Here is a 6,000-nt window from a genome sequence, read left to right as displayed (position 1 = left end):
TAAATTTAATATTTAATATTAAAAAATTAATTATATAAATTGAATTCCTTAACATTATTTTTTAAACACTTAAATTTTCTTTAAATCAACAATAATATATTTTTTTAACATCTTCTAGATTTTAGCGACGTCATATTTTTTTTATTTTAACATCTTCCAGAATTTAGCCACGTCATCTGTATGACGAGAAAATTTTTGCTTTGGTTTGTACCCATTGGTTTGAAAATTCTTGCTTTGTACTCTTAAAAACACTTCGGCTACACAAGGACGCAAAGGATGCGGGAAAATTGTTCCTTTAATATACGAAGGTTTATCCTTTTTTGGAAAAGGACAAATGTGTTTTAATGTAAAAATGTTGAATAAATATTTTATTTACACCGTTTCAATTAACCTTCTCTTAAAAGTCTCCGACAATACGTCTTTTCATATATATATATTATTTAATATTTATGTTGCTAAAATAATGTGATTGAAATAAAAATATAAATCCCAATATACTTCATCATAATGATTTCGGAGTAACGTCATGATCCAAAATAATTTTGCTTCCTATTATCAAAAGATAATGTCCATTCCAATACATTTCGATCCTCTATTGTGCTCTCAATCTGTCCAAGTACACTAGAGTCTATAGCACAAGAATCTTTAAAGTTGAGTCAGACACCTGGGTCCTCGATGCCCACTACAATCGACAACTTAAACGCTGCAGTTGCTTCCCCGATCCTTCAAGAACAATGACTTCGAAGTTGCACTACAATTTCCAGGGACTTGCACCACCAGTAATGCTGAGCTTATTTATTTTGCTCATTGAAGAAGCCACTGTGTCCTCATCGAAAGACTTTCGGAACGCAGAAAAAGATCATTGAAGGTATTATGATAGCCAAACGAAGATCATATGCCAAATTTACAACCCCATGAATTTGGCGTTCTAATTTACCTCAACAGAGCCCATAAGATTTTGGTGCTTCGTCTCCTAGGGTTAGGTCTTTGGATGTTTATAGTTTCCCATTGCTTCTCAGTGATAAAAAGGCCATCGATCCTAATTGTAACACTGTTCAGAGGCATGTAGCCACCACATCTCCTCTTAGACATAAGCTACCATCATCCGAGGTAGTTTATTACCATTCTCTATGTAAGCATATTTCGGTTATTTGATATTAATGAATTGAAGTTTGATTTCTACTGCATCTCTGTGTTTATGTTTATATCTGTATTTTGTTGCATTCCTTCACAAGTCCGGATTAGTGGTATTAGAGCAGTCTGCTCTTTCTCTATTTTTCTTTTCATGTCCCCAACGAGGTCAGGGTATAAGGAGTTAGGGCTCGAACTAGTTGACCCTTTGCAAGACCAACCTTGAAAACCCCAAGGACCTCCCATGGTGGAAGAAACGAAAAACAAGGGAGTAGGAGATCCTTTCAAAATATTGCTCGCAGAAGCCCTCAAGCAATAAAGGAATGCAGTGATGGATAACTTTTCCCAAATCCTTCAACAGGTACCCACAAGCGACACATCTTCATCTAGCGGCCACTCTAGAGGTACTGCTCCTTTTAAGGTAGAAGTTAAATTTGACATTCCCATATTTGAAGGCCAGATAGATGCAGATGCCATATATAGATGGTTAAATCTTTTGGAAGGATATTTTTCAGTTCATGACTCTTCTAATTGGGAAAAACTTACTTTTGGACTCCTCAAAGTCGCCCCACATGTCAAGGACTGGTGGGAAACCTATTGTGAACAAAAGGACGAGAGGGAATCCTCATTGCTTTTAGCTGCACCCACTTGGAATTATTTTTGAGATGCCATCAAGGAACAATATTACCCTGTCGGGAGCTATGAAGATAAATACATAAAGTGGACTACACTGCGACATGGAAGCGACCAAGATATGTTAGAGTTCATAAATATTTTTCATACCCTTCGCACGAAGCTGGGTATCAAGGATTCTAAGCGGCATTTGTTACTCAAGTATTGTTGTTGTCTACACAAGTAAATCTAGGATGAGATGGAGTTCCTAGACATCTTCTCACTTGGAACCGCCTATCGATACATTGTCAAGGTCGAGCAGAAATTTAAACAAAAGAAGCAAAACTTTGGATCTACGAATTCAAAGCAGGGGAAACACACCCCCAAACCGCAGAACAGAGGAAAAAGCCAAGGCGTTATGACCCAGGACAACCCGTCTAAGCTGCAAGAAAAGAACAACACCACAAAGACAAAGAAGGACACAAGAAAATGGTGTGAGTTCCATAAGAGTCCCACTCACAACACAAGTGAGTGTCAAGCCAAGCAATCACTGGTGGGCAAGCTGAAGGCTTCCAAATCAGATGCATGTTCTGACTCTGAGTCAAAAACCAATAAGGGGAATGACAAAGGGAAGAAAATTATTAATGCGGAACCTAGTGCCACTGTTACCACCACCAAGATCCAGAAGATTGAGCCCAAAGATCTAGAGGAGGGGGAGCGGCTCTTCCACTCACATATGTGGGTGAAGGGATCTCCACTGCAGTGCATTGTTGATAGAGAAAGCCAAAAGAACTCCATTTCAGCAGAGGTCGTGAATTATTTAGGCCTATCGACCACACCACAACCACAATTGTACACCATCGGTTGGCTTCACGAAGGGCGAGATCTCCATGTCAGCCAACAGCTTCACCTTCCCTACAACATCAAGCACTTCACATATGGGGTACTATGTGATGTTGCTCCTCTTGAAATTTGCGATGTATTATTAGGCCAACCATACTCATGGAAACGTCGTATTGTGTGTGAGTCTAGGTCTCGCAATGTCATTATTTATTTGGGTAATAATTTATACTAGATACCAGCACTACCTATCGCCATCTATTTGAAATTTGTGAAGAAATGCAGTAAGATCATTTCCCAGATCGGGAAATTTGTCTTCCTTATGATTCTCCATCAGAGCAAGAATAAGACTGTGGCCACATCCATAGCCTCCGAACAAGGATCCTACACACTGCAGCAGCAGATGGACAAGGTCGTGGAAGAGTATAGGGACATTTTCACCTCATACACAAGGGCACCCCTACACTGTCAGGTCAAGCACTCCATCGATCTGACCCCAGGCACGCTGCTACCCAACAGACTGATCTACGAATGCTCTATTCTAGAGAACGATGAAATTAAGAGGTAGAGTCGGGAGTTATTGCAGAAAGGGCACATCATGCCAAGTTCATCACCCTGTGGGACGCTGATCATGATGGTACAGAAGAAAGATGACACCTCGAGACTCTATATTGACTATCGGGCACTGAATAAGATCACTATCTAGAATAGGTATCCAATCCCACAAATCGATGACCTTCTAGACCAGCTCAAGGGGGCCAAATATTTCAGCAAGATCGTCTTGAAGTTTGTTTATCACCATGTACCAATTGAACCCTACGATGTGTGGAAGACTGCCTTCGAATCCAAAGAGGGCCTTTCCGAAGGGCTAGTCATGCCTTTCAGGTTAACGAATGCCCCCGCAACCTTTATGCGTCTGATGGAAAAAATCTTGTGGCGCTTTACCAACTCGTTCTTGGTAGTGTACTTGGACAACATCCTGATATTTAGTCAGAGTTGGGAAGAGCACATACATCATATCTTCCAGGTCCTCCAAACCTTGCGACAACATAAATTGTGTGCTAATTTGGAGAAATGAACTTTTGGTATGACCCAGAGTCAATATCTCGGCAACATCATTAATGAGTGGGGTGTGCATGTGGACCAAACCAAGATAAGAGTTATTTGAGATTAGCTAGCCTTAACCACTCTAACAGAGATCTGTAGCTTTCTAGGTCTTGCCAATTTTTATCGGAGGTTCGTGTTGGGATTCTCTCATATCACTTGGCCTTTGAGTCAAGTCACCAATGGTGGAGCGAAAGTGAAGTTATTTTGGTATGAATCCCAACATAAGGCATTTAATGAGTTGAGGCATTTCCTCTGCTCTGCACAATTCTCATGTTACCAGACCTACAACAACCATTTTAAATTCAGATAGATGCCTCCGACTATGCTATTGGTGCAGTTCTTACCTAGTAGAGGCATCCTGTGGCATATCACAGTGAGACACGTTCATATATAGTTCGAAAGTATCCCACTTATGAAAAAGATATGAATTCTATTTTGTAGGCCTACCAAAAATGGAAGCATTACATTCTAGGGAAGGAAACTATCATCCACACAGACCACCAACCCCTACAATTCATATAGACACAAGGGAAGTTGCAAAACGATCGCCATCAAAAATGGTCCAAATATCTGCAACAGTTCCTTTTGAACATCACGTACAAGAAGGTAAACACCAATAATATTACAAACTCTCTTAGAAGACCATTGATTATGGTGCTAACTACTGTGCTCAACTCTTATGGGCACGAGTCTTCAAGGTGGTCATATCTTTATAAGAGCAATCCAAAATTCGACAACACATACCAGATGTTCCTGGAAGGCAATCATGTTCTATATTTTCACCTTCAGGGCACACCCTTATGCCACCTGGGAAACCCATGTGTTCCTACAAGACAACGTGCCAGGATGATTTGGGAGGTGCAATAAAATTGGGTCGCTAGACATTTAAACATAGATAAAATAGTGGCAGCGTCGTAGAAGTATTTTTATTGGTCGAACTATCGACAAAATGTTAGGAATTACATTAGATCTTGCACTTCCTACTTCATTGCCCAACCAACAATCAAGAAGCAAGGCCTATATACTCATCTTCCTACTCCTAGTCGACCATGGGAATCCATCTCCATGGATTACATGTTGCACCTTCCTTATACTAAGCATGGAAATGACTACGTGTTTGTGGTCGTTGAAAAATTCTATAAGATGACCATTATGACGGTGCAAGAAGAGTATCACAACAGAATCCACTGCCAATCTCTTCTTTGAACAAGTGTGGGTACATTTTGGGATCCCACAGTCCATTATCTCAGTTCGAGATAACAGGTTCAAGAGTACATTTTGGTCAAGCCTCTGGTCGATGTTGGATACCAAGCTCTCTAATTCCATGACCTTCCACCACCAAACTGATGGCCAAACAAAGGTTGTCAACAGGATGATCGTGCACATTTTCCACATGTACAACTCGAAGCATCCACACAAATGGGATGAAAGCCTCCCTATGTCCAACAAAGCTGCAACAGAGCTCTCCATAGCTCAACTAGACACAACCCCTTTCAAGTGGGGTTGGGATTGCAATCATTATGTCCCATTGATGTGGCCATACCATTTGCAGCTACTCAAGCAAATTCGGCTCATGTCTTGTCTGAAGCTAACCGGGTTAACAACTTCATTGAGCGCATTCAAAACATCCACTAGCAGGTCCATGACATATTGGACAAAGATGATGCTAAGTACAAGCAGCGTCATGAGCAACATCGAGTTCCACACAAGTTCCAGGTGGGTGACAAAGTTTGGTTACATTTGTAGAAGGAGCGCCTCGCTAGGCCCCATCATAAGCTTCACCCATTCCGATATGGGTTGTACACCATCACCAACACTACAAGGGACAATGACTTTGAGCTCAACATTCCACCGTTCCTTTGTATGCACCTAGTATTCAATATGGACTGGCTACGACCATACTTTCCACCATTACTCGACACATCAAACTCACACCAACAAAGTTAAACCCATACCGCATGGAATAGGCCAGAACTGATCAGATCATGGACACGTGGATTAAGAATTCTCCCCAACAGAAGATCCAATTGTATCAGGTTATCAAAGCTAACCAACTCCTGCACCAAGTCAAGTGGTTCACCAGGGACTAAGTTCAGTAGAAGCTTCCCCATCTCATGGAGGCACTCAACGCAATGGAGACCATTTCTTCCTAAGGGGGGAGGACTGATCTAGGTGAATATTGGTTTCCACCCGCCTCTTCCACTTGGACCCCCACCACTGTTTCTTTTCATTTTCCTTAATTGTAGCGCAACATACTATTTTTGGCAATTTTTTGGGTCCTAAACTTTTGAAGCCACTTTGAAGGACTAA

At 41.1% G+C, this 6,000-nt stretch overlaps 1 protein-coding gene across 1 annotated transcript in view; it reads left to right on the top strand.

The window, feature by feature from the left end:
* The first annotated feature begins 832 nt into the window (after positions 1-832).
* Positions 833-6,000, top strand: part of LOC149177192 (heavy metal-associated isoprenylated plant protein 39-like) — a 33,831-nt gene continuing 28,663 nt past the window's right edge. Inside the window, exon 1 of the mRNA XM_089423333.1 lies at positions 833-868. The gene's annotated coding sequence lies outside the window, so the exon portion shown is untranslated. The remainder of the gene's footprint in view (positions 869-6,000) is intronic.

The sequence above is a fragment of the Pinus tabuliformis genome, chromosome 4_1, assembly GCF_031772625.1.
Source record: "Pinus tabuliformis cultivar Carrire ecotype Pingquan chromosome 4_1, CPIR1, whole genome shotgun sequence".
Classification (NCBI taxonomy): Eukaryota; Viridiplantae; Streptophyta; class Pinopsida; order Pinales; family Pinaceae; genus Pinus; species Pinus tabuliformis.
Note: the sequence above shows the minus strand (reverse complement) of the source record. Positions and strands in the feature narration are given on the sequence as shown.